A 17,067-nucleotide genomic window follows, 5' to 3' on the forward strand; every position below is an offset into this window, starting at 1 on the left:
AATATGGAAATAGACAATACAATAAAATACAAGCTGGTACGGTGGCAAGCCTGCTGAATAAATGTATTTCGAATAAGAGGAGTTAGCTAAAACAGTAATCTAGCACTATACAAGACAGTGTTCAGGCCATTTTAACTTATGCATCTGAAAGGTAAGTTAAAACAACTGATGAACTTTTTGAGAATTCTGAGAAAAATTAGGGGAGTAAACAGACGGCAACACTGGCAGAATCATTAAAAATAAAGAAAGGAAAGGCATTTGACACTGTTAGCATCTCTCTCGGGTGTTATGGAAAACTTAAATAGAATAGTAGAAGAACAAAAGTTAGAATGACGAAGAAAAGAGAACCAGAAGAAGACAAGTAATCTTTTACGCTGCTAATATTTTAAGTTGTTACTGTAAAGCACTTAGACGTCATTAGTAAATCTTGCCAACCACCCCGTCGCCATTTGCTCTTGTAAAAGTGGCAGTGCTTTTACTTTGAAAAGTCAAGTTTTACTTACCACAAAACAGTCGACTTACAGATATCATACGCTGACCTCTCACACGTAGTTGTTCCGGTCATAATTCCAAACAATTAAAATTCATCGACAAAATACTTATTTAAATTCTTCTGCAGCCACAGCTCAGTTATTCAAAGTTGTTATAGAAGAGCTTATTATTCTTCTTTCGTTCCTATTTACATATCTGCAAAGCTTTTCTAATCAATCTTATTATTCCTAGCTACTCTTAATTCAAATTTCGCTTTAAGTTTTTAATTAACAATTTAGTTTGCTAATTGCTGCTTATAACTACCATACTCAGTAGCTGATTTATTAGACAAATAAGAATTCAATTTCTTTTCTTTTCTTCATATAGGAAGTTTCTTAAAAATTTGATTATTCATCCAGCCATGTAACGAATATTTCTGAATTTTCATAATGCTAAGTTATTTCCTTTTTTAATAAAAAAAAGTCTAATTCTAACACCCTTCATACTTTATTCTAATTATCATTTCTCCCTTATTATTAACAATAAAATTATTACTAGGAGCTGCAGATAATGTCATCTCATCTCCCATTTTCCTTTCCCCGTCTTTTACCTTGCGGTGTCGACGATTTCTTATTAATCATCGGACCTCAAGCCCTTCACAGGATAAGGTGGTTAGCCATACTCCCCGGTGTTTCCTATATCCGCAGTGTGTGTCTCAAGGCCGGTTTGCCTGCTTTGCGGGATGAAAAACCCCAGGATAAACTGGGAAAAAAACACTGTCCACGCCCAAGACCGGCTAACTTGTCTCTGGCAAATCCTTAAGCTCCTCACGTCGGCGACGGAAATCGAACCTAGGACACACCTTCCACAGGCATATGGTTGCGAAGTTCCCAGCCACTCGGCTAACCGAACGGACACACACACACACACACACACACACACATATATATATATATATATATATACATACACATACACAATATATATATATATGTGTGTGTGTGTCCGAGTGGCTGGGCACTTCGCAACCATATGTCTGTGGAAGGAGTGTCTTAGGTTCGATTCTAGTTCGACAGACACACACATATATATGTTTTCATGATATTATTTTTATTTTTTATTTTTAGTGCGAAATCATATTAATGAATCATCAAGATGCAAAAAAAGTCACCCAAAATTTGCTTGACTTGAAAATATACACATTCTGTTTAATATCTATTCTTTTACATGGAATCTTATGTTTGGTGCTTTACTTCTTTTTTTAGTATCAAATTTCACAAGTGGGGTGGGAGAGGGAAATTGTATTCTTCAGAATTTCACTGCCATATACGACTGAGACAAAGAAAAACAGTGTGGATATTATAAGTGGAGAAGGAATACCTAATGTCCAGCATGTCGTACTACTTTGGGTCAGTTGTTTAACATATGAAGAACAAACATGGGTCATAAGACCTTTTGTCATGATGAGAAGGGTCTGGTTTCAAAGTATATGATAGTTGTCTGCCTTATGATTCTACATGAATTCCTTTAATCTTGATACATATACATGCCCATTCATCTTCTAAGTCAGGACTACACAGTCACTCTCACTAACTGAGTGCAAATAGGACATCGCCATGAAAATCAGATACTATGACCAAGTCTAAACCTCTTGATCCTCATATTCCCTATATATATATTTAGATATAATATTAGAAACAAAAATGGTGTTGTTCCCGTATAATTTCAATTTCAATTTATTCATTTCAATTATATTTGCTTAATTATATACAGTTTAAATATATATATTTCATTCTTTTTTAAATTATACATATTTAATGAACGTAGTTTATTGTTATATAAGAACGTAATCCCATTCAAAACGTATCTGTGTCGCATTTCTCCTAAAGGCTCCACTTACAGTCTTATTATTAGTAGTATTATTTGGAATACCTTTCATCCGTACATCTAGTCGCTTATAAATTTCCTTTAATATCTGTTTAAAATCTTTTAAAAATGTTACTAATTTTACTGGCCTGACTCCACTCAGTTGCATGCTCACTAAACCATTTTCGGCTATTAACCAACTGATCTAATTAATTAATCTTGTTCAGCGCATAACCTACTTCGATCTAATTATCTACTATTGCTCTGACCATAGATTCCAGTTTCAAATCTGGAAAAATTCAAAATAATCAAATTAATCTTATTAAATATTATTTAAAAAGTAATTATAATGTCAATATAATTTTTAAAATATTTAAATAGCAGGAATTGTTAATTTTTCTTTTCATAATAATAGACACCTTAAACTTTTTTTTTTCATTTCTTCTTATATATAATTTTGTAGAAATTCCACTTCCAATGGATTCAATCCAATACCCTTGGAGGGTAACGGATGGCAATGCTGTAGCCAATGAAGTTCTAACTGAGGCTCCGCTATTGCTGTTACCCTCCTGCCATGATCAGAGCTTTAATAGCTCAATAACACCTTATCCCTACACTGTCCTCTACAGATAACGGGGAAGATGAAAAGCATTCTTGCTTCGCCCCTTTAAGCCAGTCCTTATAAGGACTATAAGGACTTCCAATGGTTCGTTGGTGTAGAAGAATCCACCGTGAGATGCGGTGATGCATACCCTTTGAGGGCAATGGATGGCAATACTGTAACCAATGAAGTTCTAACTGAGGCTCGGCTATTGCTGTCACCCTCCTGCCATGATCAGAGCTTTAATAGCTCAATAACACCTTATCCCTACACTGTACTCTACAGATAACGGGGAAGATGAAAAGCATTCTTGCTTCGCCCCTTTAAGCCAGTCCTTATAAGGACCACTTCCAATTCGCAGACAAACGAAAGTGAGATTCGTGAATTCCTCCATAAATAAGTTGTCTACTTTTGAAAGCTAAATCATCTTGATAAGTCCATAATTTATATTTCATCATCTAAAACAGCATTATATATAATTTTCCTGATATCGTAGATTAATCTTGTTAACATTTTCTATGTTCAAGATTTCATGTATAAAGTTCCTTTTCTGTTATGAACATGTTCTGCATATGCATGCTGTCCATAGTGGCTTTGCTGATCAAAGCCAATGGATGTTTATTGTAGAAGCTTCGGATTAATCCACATAAGGCAGCAATGATTGTTAAACCCTGCGATGGATAATCATGTATTGTTTCTAAAAGTCCATATGACTTATTTCTGTTGGAAATAAAAGTAATGATTTTGCCTTGTGGGAAATCAACAAACTCATGGCTTATGTTTTGAATGCACGTATTTGATGATATATTTTTTTTAATATGAAATCCACACATCTTACAGGTTTAGAAGCCACGAAACCTATAACACATTAGTTTTATATTTTTGTATTTTTCGTAATCTGATGGCTGAATTTCATCTTCCGTTTTAAATAAAGGCTGGGTAAAGGCTTACCTGAGGGGTTTTATGTGATGCTACCTTCAGGTTGTGAAGGAAGAGGAAACAAGGAAGAGTAGAAGTTGTACCAAACAGTCTGAGCAAGGGATCAGAAATTAAGATTATCTTTTTCGCACGAAGTTTTATTTATTTATTTTATTTTATTATTATTAATTATTTTTGCATTCAGTCCTATGAAGGCTACTTTTGGATATGATGATGATTTCATTTTGTAGTTTTAAAGACAGTTGTGTAGATTAAGTGAGATGCTGACTTAGTCATTGAATGTGCACTGAATATTTATTTTCGTTTGTCTTCAGTTTGTAACGATTATTTCAGTTATCTGGTCGTAGTTGGTATTTTGACAAGCGAGCGAAAAAAATTTCAGAACCAAAGATAAGAACAGAAATCTCCGGGTAGTTATCCTAGCTAGTACCGTTGTAGGTAGCTGAGATTGACTGGGAGGAAACTGAATATGAACAACGATATGGTGGGAGTTGTCAAGAGGAGAGATGGCATCTACAGTAGACAGATTGGAGATATAGCTGGTTAAAAATATTGTTGGGAGAATTATATGGATTATTAATTATTCTGGTAGAGAGGCAAACAATTTGCATTAGATCGTTACTGATAGTAAATAGCTCGCCTTCCAATCAAGTCAGATCTTCGAATTTATAAGAGAAAAGTCGGAATTATGAACACCAAAGTTATCAAAGAAGATGGTCTCACGGTTGAGGTAAATTCACTGCTTGAAATTAATTTGGTATTAGAAATATTAGAAAAATACATGTGAGGGATAACTGCATATATTTTCATCAAAATCAATAGTCCTTATCCTTATAAGGACTGGCTTAAAGGGGCGAAGCAAGAATGCTTTTCATCTTCCCCGTTATCTGTAGAGGACAGTGTAGGGATAAGGTGTTATTGAGCTATTAAAGCTCTGATCATGGCAGGAGGGTAACAGCAAAAACCGAGCCTCAGTTAGAACTTCAATGGCTACAGCATTGCCATCCATTACCCTCCAAGGGTATTGGATTGTCTTTTATTCTATTCGCTTCCGAATTTTTGCATTATCATCACAAATTAGGATAATTTCTAAAAGGTGTTTAAAGTATTACTTTAAAAAATTGATAAACATTTCCTTATATTTTAAAATTTTAAGAAGTTCTAAGTATTTATAATACTTGAAATATATTTTATACAAAATAATATACAAAATATATTATTTTGCATATTTATACTTGTTTGTATATTTATGCTGTTTATGATTGCGATATTTCTGTTCTAGTTAAAACTGAAAAAGAATTTTAAAATGCCTATAATTTTATTTTATTTAAATATATTTTATATTTTATTTTATTTTTTATATAGTTTTACATTTTATTTTATTTTTTATATATTTTTATATTTTATTTTATTTTTTAAAGATTTTTATTTCATTTCATTTATTTAACTGCTACTATGCATGATTATAATGCCGTACAAGCTGGATGTGATTTAATTAAAATTCTTGAATAATAATTCAATTTTGGTTTAAATCCTACAATTTCAGTCATACTGTGCGGGCCATGTCCATCTCAATTTCAAATTATGTAAAAACAATAACAATGATAAGTGAACAAAGATAGGCAGCTATGTAAAACAATACACATACTTTTCCTAACGGAAACTCTCAAGTTTCACCTTCTTCAAGTATACTCGTGTCAGCGTTTTCCAATTACACTCGCTTTGATCCTTTTCGTCTCGAAGGTTGCATGTGTGTATTTTCCCTTTGCTTAAGCCAGTGATAATATTATGCAAATATTGTTTTTTCTTTAGGACTTTACGTTATTAATTTAATATTTATTTCAATACCATTTCGATATATATATATATATATATATATATTTTTTTTTTTTTTTTTTCAAATAGTTTTTGACGTACTGGCTCTCCTTAACTTAACTAGTCTTGTGGATATACCGCGCATGCGCAATAAAAGCAATAAACTTTGTATTTGGTTTACCGATTATGCTGTACATAATTTAGGACTTTTGATTATGCTAAAATATTTAGTTGCGAGATTATTTGATTGCAAAAGTGTAACTCTGTTCATCTGTTAATCTCTAGAACAAATCTCGGTTGCAGAAGATTGAATACATTCCATTGAAGGTGAAAGGTTAGTGACTGAATGACGAAGACTTATTCTTTATTAGTTTCTTCAGAATTGTGTTTTGGTTTGGTGTTTTATTCTCTCAGTAACATAAAAATATCCTACAGCACAATTTTGCAATACAAGCTTTTAGTTTGACATAGAATAATTTAGTAAGTTAAGGAGATTGCACTATTGTACCCCAAAACTGATTAATTTCAATATTCTTCAGTAAAATCAATAAAAAATGAATATTTTTGTTATGAATAGAGGAATAACGTACGAATGCCATTTTGGGGGGGAAGAAGAGAACTGAGGGGGGGGGGGCTTATAGCACATTTCTACTGTCGATCGGTTAAGGATGTTTGTTATTTTTTTAATTAATTTAATTTTTTTGTTTTATTTATTTTTACACATTCTTGATATACTGCTACAGATCGAACATGAAACTTTTACAAGCAACTAAAGGCAATCACAAACGCGCCCAGAGATTCGAATCCGCAGCGCTTTTGGGAGGAGAGTGGATAAGCTCATACATTACGTAATATCAGTCTAAAGTCTATTAAGTAATGTATAATTTATGCTAATTAATTCGAATAAAGTATATAAAACGTTTTTATATAACGGCAATAGACGAGCCACAGTTAAAACTTCATTGGCTACAGCATTGCCATCCATTACCCTCTGGAATTAACTCATCTTTCGTTCGTGTATATATATATATATATATATATGTTCATATTATTTACTGACTGAATTCTGAGAATTAGAAAAAGAAATTAATTTAATCTAAGACACATGTTTTATCGGAACGCCGACTTCTTCAGGCTGAGAACATTAAAAGCAAACACAAAAAACAGCGTAAAGAAACATTGTGCACTACAATAAAAAACTATGAACTGAAATTAAGTTTGAACTGAAGCTACAGTCCAGGCTAAAGTTCTATGGTTAGGCATATGCAAGCGTGTGACTTCACGAGTGCGCCAGTATCTAATGGCAGAGCTATGTGAGTCTGACAAACTATAACTAAGGTTACTGTTAATATGAGAAGAGTCCAAGATAATTTTTTTTTGCATTCAACTATGCGGCGTTCTACTTCATCGTGGCATATATGAATATTTGATGTTGTATTCCAGTCTATTTCGTGTTGGCGGCCTTCATTATTTGTGTTCTCTGAGAACAGGACATGGCTTGAGAGGGCGTTTGTTCTGGTTCTACTATAAACGATGTCTCTCTGATGTTCTTCGAGACGCAGGAGGATGGACTTCTCAGTTTGGCCATAATATGTCTTCCCACAGTCACATATGATTTTTATATGCTCCTGGAAACTGAAGATGGTTATGAGGCTGTTTTGGTTGGCTTAGAATTGACCTGCGTTTAGGAAGAGTGGAAAAGCACGTTTTTATATTAAATGTTTTCAAAATTCTTCTTAGTTTCCGGGAGAGCGAGCTGATGTAAGGTAAAGTCATATAACCCTTGGGGTTGTCCTTTGTCTCTGTGTTGTTTGAAGACGGCGGCATAGTTGTTTATTGATGGTTTTTGAAGAGTAGTCATTATTTGTGAAGGTTATTTTGAGATGCTGTAGTTTATTTTTCAGCTCCTCCTCATCTGACAATACAGACCTGGCACGATGAGCCAGAGTGGAGATGATACCTAACTTATGTGCTGGATAGTGATGTGAGGTATCTATCCGTGTGCGTTGATTTTCTAAAGATCGAGATTTTTAAGGAGTCAGATATTTTAGTAAGTTGGATGTCTAGAAACGGTAGGGATCATTTTCTTCAATTTCGATGGTAAACTTGATGTTTGGGTGGAAGTTGTTTAAGTGATTTAAATAGATGTGAAGATTATCTATACCATATCCTCAAATACGGAATGTGTCATTCACGTAACGGAGCCAGATTTTAGGTTTAATGTATCAGTAGAGATGGCCTTTTCTTCGAAATCCTCGAAAACAATGTTGGCTAGTATTGGAGACAGGGACTGCCTATTGCTAATCCCAACGAGAAAAATACATAATAGAATCAACAACCTTCTAAAAAAGACAATGGAACACCGAGAAACGTATACGCCTCCCTCTTCGTTCTCTACATCCACTTATTCCCAGATTATACGGCCTTCCAAAAGTGCATAAATAGAATTGCCCGCTAAGGTCAATTGTTGTAGTATTGACTCAACTACATATAAGTTATCAAAATATCTAGCATCCTCCTCGAAAGGTTTAACAGGAAAATCTCCTTCTTACATTAAAAATTCAACGGACTTCGTCTGTAAAATTAAAAATATAAAGCTCGAGAAGTCAGATATTATGGAGAGTTGATGTAGTAGCACTCTTCACAAATGTTCCAACTCAAGAGGTTCTCAATATTTTAAGTAACAAGATCTCAAAAAAGATGTTTGTTCTGCTGTCACATTGTATTAATTAAGACTACTTTAAGTTTGAAGAAAAAATTTATAAACAAAATAAGGGATTAGCAATGGGCATTTTTTTCGAGGAAAAGTATAACGTCCTTATATAAGGACTGGCTTAAAGGGACAAAGCAAGAATCCTTTTCATCTTCCCCGTTATCTGTGGAGGACAGGGTAGGGATAAGATGTTATTGAGCTATTAAAGCTCTGATCATGGCAGGAGGGTAACAGCAATAGCAGAGCCTCAGTGAGAACTTCATTGGCTACAGCGTTGCCATCTATTACCCTCCAGGGGTATTAATCACAGACTGTTTAAATATAAAGGTGAACTCAAAAAAATTCGGACGATCTCTAGGCCACATCATAGTGGGCGAAAGACCGTCAATATCTCAGCGTTGGTTCCACTCAGTAACGGGCTCCCCCACCACCGAGCAGAACTGCTCAAATTCCGAAGAAAATCATTCACCGACAAAGTCCCTCAGCGGGCCGTGCCGGAGAACACTTTCCTCAGAGACTCAAATTGCTCCCTTAAGGGAAAAACCTTAAGAGAGCGAACTTTCGAATCTCAGTGCCCAAGGGGATAACAGCAACAGCCGAACCTCAGTTAAACTTCATTGGTTCAGCATTGCCGTCCATTACCCTCCAAAGGTATTAATCACCGCATCTCACGGTGGATTTTCCATCTCAAAGTATATATATATACAAATATATAGTTAGAACTTCATTGGCTACAGCATTGCCATCTATTACCCTCCAAGGGTATTGGATTGAATGAATCAATCACCTCACGGTCGATTGATTCGCTGTCTCCCTGCTCTCTATTATAACGTCCTTATGAGGACTGGCTTAAAGGGGCGAAGCAAGAATGCTTTTCATCTTCCCCGTTATCTGTAGAGGACGGTGTAGGGATAAGGTGTTATTGAGCTATTAAAGCTCTGATCATGGCAGGAGGGTAACAGCAATAGCCGAGCCTCAGTGAGAACTTCATTGGCTACGGCATTGCCATCCATTACCCTCCAAGGGTATTGGATGGCAAACGTAAAATTAATAGCTTATTTATATAAATTTAACAAATATAAGTAAAAGGTGTGTTTTCCTAATACATTATACTTTTGTTATATACAAAGTAAATATATTTTTATTATTTATGCCTATAACATACAAAGTTTTCCAAAGAAATGTATACAAATCTAGGTAGAAAATCAAACTAATTCGCTATCCCGATTTGTATGTTTATAAAAGTTGCTTTCTGTTTTTCACAGAATTAGTTATGTCATATTCGTGTAGAACTCTCAAAAAAAAAAAAAAAAACATGAACACTGATGAATATCTATATGAATGTATCTGAATAGAAATACGAAGTATAATGATTATTCCCATGAATATAAATAACAAATATTGATATTAATGAATATTAATTTTAAATATTGTAAATAGACCGATTCAGATACTTTTAACACGTTCACTTCTGTTATAACGGCAATGCATCATTTACTCTTGAAACTCAATTCTTTCCAACCATGAAAAACCAGAAAAAGATCACTATCTTGTGTTCCGCTTCTTGCTTTCATCTCCTTTTTGCTCCATAGTCTCTTTGTCACTGTTATGGAAAATAGATATTGAAGGCGACATTCACTGATAGAATTTCCTGGCTTTTATAAGAGCTGTCATCATTCTACTGGAACACCGATCATGTAGGGTTTTAATCCTTTATCTCTGTGGACGTCCGTCTCTGGAAAGAAGATATCTAATGGGAATGCAATCTAGCTTCTGTACATCATCTGGTAGTTCAGTTATCGTATGTTTCTACGATGGTTTCATTAATATAATAGTGACTAGGGAATAGTCTCAACCCCATTTCACCTAACGATGTAATTGCCATATCTAAGTCTCTGTGTACTATCTCACAAGAGCAATATTCATAGAAATGACAGAAATATATTGGAATGATAGAATGAATATCTTTTAATTTAATTTTATTTTAATTCATAAAACTCCTTCCGAAATTATAAATTGATTAATCACGTTTCTTAAGATAAAACGACGTCAAAATTGTATTTTTTGGAATGAATGAAAAGCATGTTTGGTCAAAATAGTTATGTTTCCCGGGAGTATTATGTTTCAGTGAAAATGTTGAAAATAGTGACATTTTGATAATATTTTTATATGTTTAACTGAAATAACAGTAAGTGAAGTAAACATCGCCAAAAATGGTAAAACTGGATTTTTTGACAAGAAATGTAGGCTTTAAAACATTAGTGCAATGACCATTCCCAAATCTTCAATATAGAAAATTTATGGAAAAGCCTCAGGGCCTGGAATATGTATTATAATAACTGAAAACATTCCCATCTGACTTCTTTCCATTCCACAATTAGAAACGTGTCTCCATGGGTTGCATTTTCACTCTGCAGAAGAAATTATATTGACAGAAAACAGTTTACCATGGTTAGTGTAAAAACTGGAATTTGTCTACATATGAATAAAGTTATAAACAAGTAAATGGTTTTTTGTTTGTCTACTGTCATCTTCATCATCATAATGCTAATTACGTATAGAGACCATATTGCTATGTTCTGGTCTCATTATCCATCCAATATCCCTTTTTCAGGTCTACCTCGCCTTCTCTTTCCAAATAGTTTAGATTTTGTTATTTGTTTAGGATATCGGGTGTTGCCATTCAGTTTACATGTTTTATCCATTTTTGTTTGTAATTGTTTAGTTTTCTTCGAATGATTTTCTTTGTAATTGTTTAGTTTTCTTCAATTGATTTTGTTGTTAATTCTTTTAAAATATCTTTGTTCTTTTTTGGTCTAATAATGTGTATTTTACAGCTCTTCTCATAAATCTCAATTCACTTGTTTTTATTCTTTGTTTATCTTGTTTGTTTATTGCCCCATATAATAATGTCACTGCCATTATTATATGACAGTAACATTTGGGCGATGCGCTGCTAAAGCATTGTATATTTTCAAGCGTGTTTCTTTTTTGTACTATAGGTGTATTATGTTTCTTTTTGTTTTATTTATCAGGCATATAATCCGTAAAAATTTTTGAATATAAAAATATTGAAGTTTTAAATTTTATGTCTTTTTCTCCTTCATATGATATTTCACATCCAAGATAACTGAAAGTATTTATCTGTTCTATTGTTTTATTATTAATAACTATTTTACTTCTAACTGGAGTTTGTCCACAAAATGCCGTTGTTTTAGTTTTATCTATTGATATTTTCATTCCACACTGTTCTACTACAGCGTTAAAATTATATATTGTTCTTCGTAAATTGTCTTCCTTATCTGATATTAATATCTGATCATCTGCAAATAATAGCGTATTTATTTTGTTATTCCGGGAAATTTCTATACGTGGATTGTTATATGTTAAATTAACCTTAAAAGGACTGACTAGATGGGCGAAGCAAGAATGCTTTTCATATTCCTCGTTACCTGTAGAGGACAATATAAGGATAGGGTGTTATTAAGCTATATAAAGCTCTGATCATGGCAGGAGTGTAACAGCAATAGCCGAGCCTTAGTTAGAACTTCATTGGCTACAGCATTGCCATCCATTACTCTCCCAGGGTATCCATTTTAGTCACCTCGTATGACATGCATGAGCTATATTGGGGCTGATACGTAAGTAATGTCTTGTATAAAAATTAGAGCGATCCCTAGACCACTCAATAGAGGCCGAAAGATCGTCCAACTCAGTGTTGGTTACACTCAGTGACGGGCCCCCCACCACCGCTCATATTCCAGGGACAAGCATCCATTTTATGCACATTGGAGCTTATTTTGTATAAAATTCCGCTCTATTAATATAGAGATGTCATTTTCTAGATATGATACGAATTTTTCCCTGCTTTTTCTGGTCTCTTTCTGGTTTCTCGTTTGGCTATTGCTCGTCTTTTTTTTCTATTCAATCTCATCTTCTTGCTTTTTGCTACTTAACCATCTTTTAAAGGCCAGCTTTTCATTTTCAATTATTGTATTTATTTCATTGTCCCATATACGTAATTTAAAAAACAAAATGATATTTATTTGTGTTCCCAGACATCAGTATGCTACTGATGTAATAATTTCTTTTATATTATTACATTCTTTCTCTATGTATTCATTTTCTTGTATTTTTTCTAAGTACTTACGAGTATTAATCCTCTGTTGGTATAAATTTCTTATACTTGAATCATTTAGTAGTCTTACTTTATAATTAGATTTTTTTTCTGTAGTTTTGTATTTTTTGTAACCAGTTTGTCTACTGTTAATAGATAAATGATTTGTTATCTCCGAATTGAAGAATATCGTGTTCGTTGCTGCCCTATCTCGATTTCTACAATTCAGATGCAAGGAAGATAAGATATCGCCATTCATTAAAACAAGCAAGAATCAGTCAGCTTTCATAGATTTTGGAGTGCACCAAAACTACGGAGATACTCTAAGTTGTTGAAAGGGATGATGACATATATTTCCAGGACTGATGCTAAACGATTTTTACCAATTCTGTTACTCTTACTTAAAAGAAGAGTTCAAGAGGATTGTCTTCATTGCAACTGAAGACAACCCTAATACACTTATTTTAGGTATAGCATTCCTTTAGTACTGATACTCATTGAGATTCAAGACATCCCCAGGATTATAGTGTCCCCAGTCTACTTTCGTGTAAGTCCCACTATAGGGGGACCCTTATAATTTACGACGTTCACGAAGTTTTTGTATCTGTTCTGTCATTTGGATTAATCTAAGACAAAAAATTAAAAATAAATGTGCATTGGTGGAATTCTGTCTTTTATTTATGGGGGCGAATGACTTCACAAGAAGGGTAGATTTCAATCCTCGCGTTACCTTTCAGTAAAGTGAATAACGATCGTCCACTGCGACTAAAAAACAGATATTGTACAGGCTTGGATCAATGATTACTTCTCGTTTGCTTCCAAGGCGAACATCTTCGAGGTATTCATATCCTGTTCATACACATTATTACAGCTGTTATAATAATGAAAGTACAAACATTTCACAACCTCATAATTGTCTATTTTAGGTCTCAGCGCAGATATTAGATAGCCAAAGGGTTGAAATTTTATTCCTTAAAAAAGATAAGAGTGGGAGACTGTGCTGTTTCCCACATTTTTTTTACGTTGACTCCCACATATGAATGCTCATAGGACCTATAAAATTACAGTGCCATGTGTGGGCAATTAATTAAAGAGGAAATGTGGCCTATTGATATGTTTTTTTAAAGAGTGGGAGGTTTTATTCAGTGGGAGAAACATCATTGGGGAGATTGTTCCAAAGAACAGAAGAGGATGGAATGAAGGAAGCTGATGAGAAGTTAGTTCGGTGTGTTAAAAGCCGGACAGTGTGTGGGTGTTGGCCAGTGGCTGCTCTAGTTCTTCTATGGTTAGAAGAAAGTGGAAGAATAGTAGCAGCCAATTCAAAGGAGGAATGTACTTTGTGCTGAAACAGAGCGCCTATGATAAAGTGACTGAAGGAAGTATGTGAGTGAATGGTCATCTATTAAGCAGATTAGCCTCTTTACTCCAAACATTACTCCAAAGTTGGAGTATTGTTTTTATAATCAATATGGAATCGGTTTTCAGACTGGTGTCCAAAAGCTAAAGACGAACTATATTTTTACCTGTAAATGAAAACATTATTGCCAGCATAATAATAAATTATAGTACACAATATATGAATTTCGTACAGATTAAATTGCAATACGTTTTTGGAAAAAGTTACCAATCTCCTAAGGACGGAATTAAGGAATTAATGCACAGTATTCACAAAAAACTATGCGGAAAGGCATTGTAGTATGGAATCTGTCCACCCCGAACTGCGACGCAGCTCTCACAACGCCGTATCATGCTTAACAGCAAGTGATTCAGAGGTTTTTGAGACAAACTGGCCCACTCTTCCTTCAGAACGAGGATAAGACCTTGTTTGAGAGCAATATCTGGTGCTGGCCACTCAATTCGATTAATATCCTCGGTCTCCAGGAGTATCTCCACTGCTCGTGCATGATGTGGTATGGCAATGTCATCCATAAAAATGAATTCTTCGCCTACAGCACTACGGAACAATCGAACATGACGTGGAGGAACTTCGTTGGAATATCGTTTACCAGTCGTAGTCCCTTTTTCCAACACTTGTAGCTGGGTGCACCCATTAAGCATAATACCTCCCCACACTATGACCCCACCACCGCCGTATCTCTCCCCTTCAAGAACATTCTCGCTATAGTAAGCAATACCATTTTCACGCTAGAACAAGTGACGTTAAGATTCGGAGGAAAGATTAAAACGACATGAGCATCTGTAAAAAAGACATTATCCCTTTGTTGTCTAGGTCCAAGTTTTATGGATAAAATACAACTGAACACGTGCTATACGGTAGGCTGTGGATAAAGGGACGCAGAATATAGATCTGCGGGCATATAGGCCTACTTGAGAGATGTCTTGCTACAGTTTGTCGAGATATCCGCGTACTTGTGCTTGAATGGAGCCGACTTGAAAGCTGACCTGCTGTAGTGTGTCGATTAGGTTTTGCTATTATTACCAAAATTCTGTCTTTATGCTCCGTGGTAGATCAAGGGCTACCTCTTATCAAAAAAGAATATCAGCAATTCTGCGGCCTTTTTCAAGCTTTCCAATAATTCTTCCTCGCGTGAAATCATCTAGACAATGCCTTTGAGATATTACAGGACAATTTGAGACGTTGTCACGAAAAGAACTTCCTTCAAACACAGTTCGCTTATCGCAGCCTTTTGCGTTTTATCCTGTTGAGCGTGTGTGACCCCTGTCATGTGAATCAATGAGTAACACTAGAGGACGTCCATTATGGTGTGCATCGTTTCTTTTCCATGGAAAAAAAAGCATCTTTGCGCACGATTCTAAAATTTGAATGTGCACCAGCTTTCTACTCGAAATCGTCAATATTATAAATTCTCACAAGATTAGTCTGATTTGTTGTAATCCTCCAGAAATAGTGTTCGTCCTTTGGTTTTGGACACCAGTGTATAATCAAAACAGTTCTACAGTTTTAATTATACACTGCATAAATTTATTAATATGTTACTTCTTTTGCTGTTATTGTCATTGATTTTACGTGCACTGTAGAACAAGAACTAAATTAAGGACGTGTCATCGTAAATATCTAATTTTGCAATTTAAAACATTGTATTCTACAATTTCTGAAGCAGATTCATATTTTTCGTTTTGTCAAACTCGCCATTTGCATCGCTGGAAAGAGATAGGGAAACCATTAGAACATCTGTTACCATGACAACAGAGATTCCACCTTCGCTCACGTTTTTCATCTTTTGCCATCGCACGACTGAAATATCTTATATAGAAAATCCATAAGAAAAAGTTTTGGGTGAATCAATGAGTAACACTAGAGAACGTCCATTATGATGTGCGTCGTTTCTTTTCCATGGAAAGAAAGCATCTATGAGAAACTATGCAGTTTGAAGGAAAAGAAAAGTCCCTCAAGTTGTATCATTGACTTGCCACTAAGATTAAGAACACTGGAATGGATGTTATAAGTTAAAGCAGATGTAGTTTTAATACCACTTTGTACCTAAATTCGAAGTATATTGTTCCAGTTACAAGTTGTTATTTTAACTTTAAAAAGAAATTACTTCGACAAATAATCTCCAGTGCAGTATCCTACATAAAACACTACTTATCGCAGAAGACAGCAGACCAGACAAACTTTACATAATATTTCATGTTGATGAGTTATGAATAACTCAATTCGATTCATTTTATTGTCACTGGGTGAAATATCCTCAAATTCAAATAATGTATGTCGGTTAAGATTTTTGTTTGGAAGAAATAAATCAACTCGACATCTTAAATATTATATTTTAATACAGAACATACATACGAGAATACCGACACAAGAGCAGCGATTCATTGTTTATCCCTGTCTGTACATCATAAATTTTTGCATTTATCCGGTGACAGCAAAAGCTCAATATACAGTATATTCTAACAGTTTCAAAAGTATTCTTGTGAATGCTATTTTTCTGTACTTATCTCCGGTAATAACAAATATTTTAGTTACGTCGTGACTTTTTTCCCTCTCTTTCTCTGCTGACACATCAAATTCATCACGGGAAAAAAGGTGGTTGCCATGACAACCATGGTACCGATTGCACAGCAGATGGTGTAACTCTAAAGAGCATTCTTTTTGAATTTAAACATCGACTTATCTTACATTACTAGAAATAAAAAACACTCCTTCAAAAGAAGCTTTGCTATTCCACTTTATAAAAATGAATTAAATCCGTGTGTGTGTATGTGTGTGTGTGTGTGTGTGTGTGTGTGTCGGAGAGGAAAGAGACTGTGCTTAAGGAAGTAAGTGGATTTTCTTTTGCAATCCTTACATTATTCATTATCCTTTTAAAAGTCATGAAAGACGTGATATGAATGAAAGAAAGAGTTCTATTTATCTTACTTTCTTTTGTACCGTAAAATGATCTTACCGCACGTCTTTTAAAACGACAGCGTCGTTACATTAGGGATGTTGTTGATGAACTGTGAAAAGCAATAGAGTTAATGCATCGCAGATGAAAGTGGCAGCCGACTGAGCAGCATGCGAGATGAGATCAAAAAGAATCAATGTGATCACTGTTAATTGGATATGTCCTCTACAAT

Source organism: Typopeltis vanoorti, chromosome 9 (genome assembly GCF_054136105.1).
Source record: "Typopeltis vanoorti isolate ZY-2024b chromosome 9, IOZ_Tvanoo_1.0, whole genome shotgun sequence".
NCBI classification, from domain to species: domain Eukaryota; kingdom Metazoa; phylum Arthropoda; class Arachnida; order Uropygi; family Thelyphonidae; genus Typopeltis; species Typopeltis vanoorti.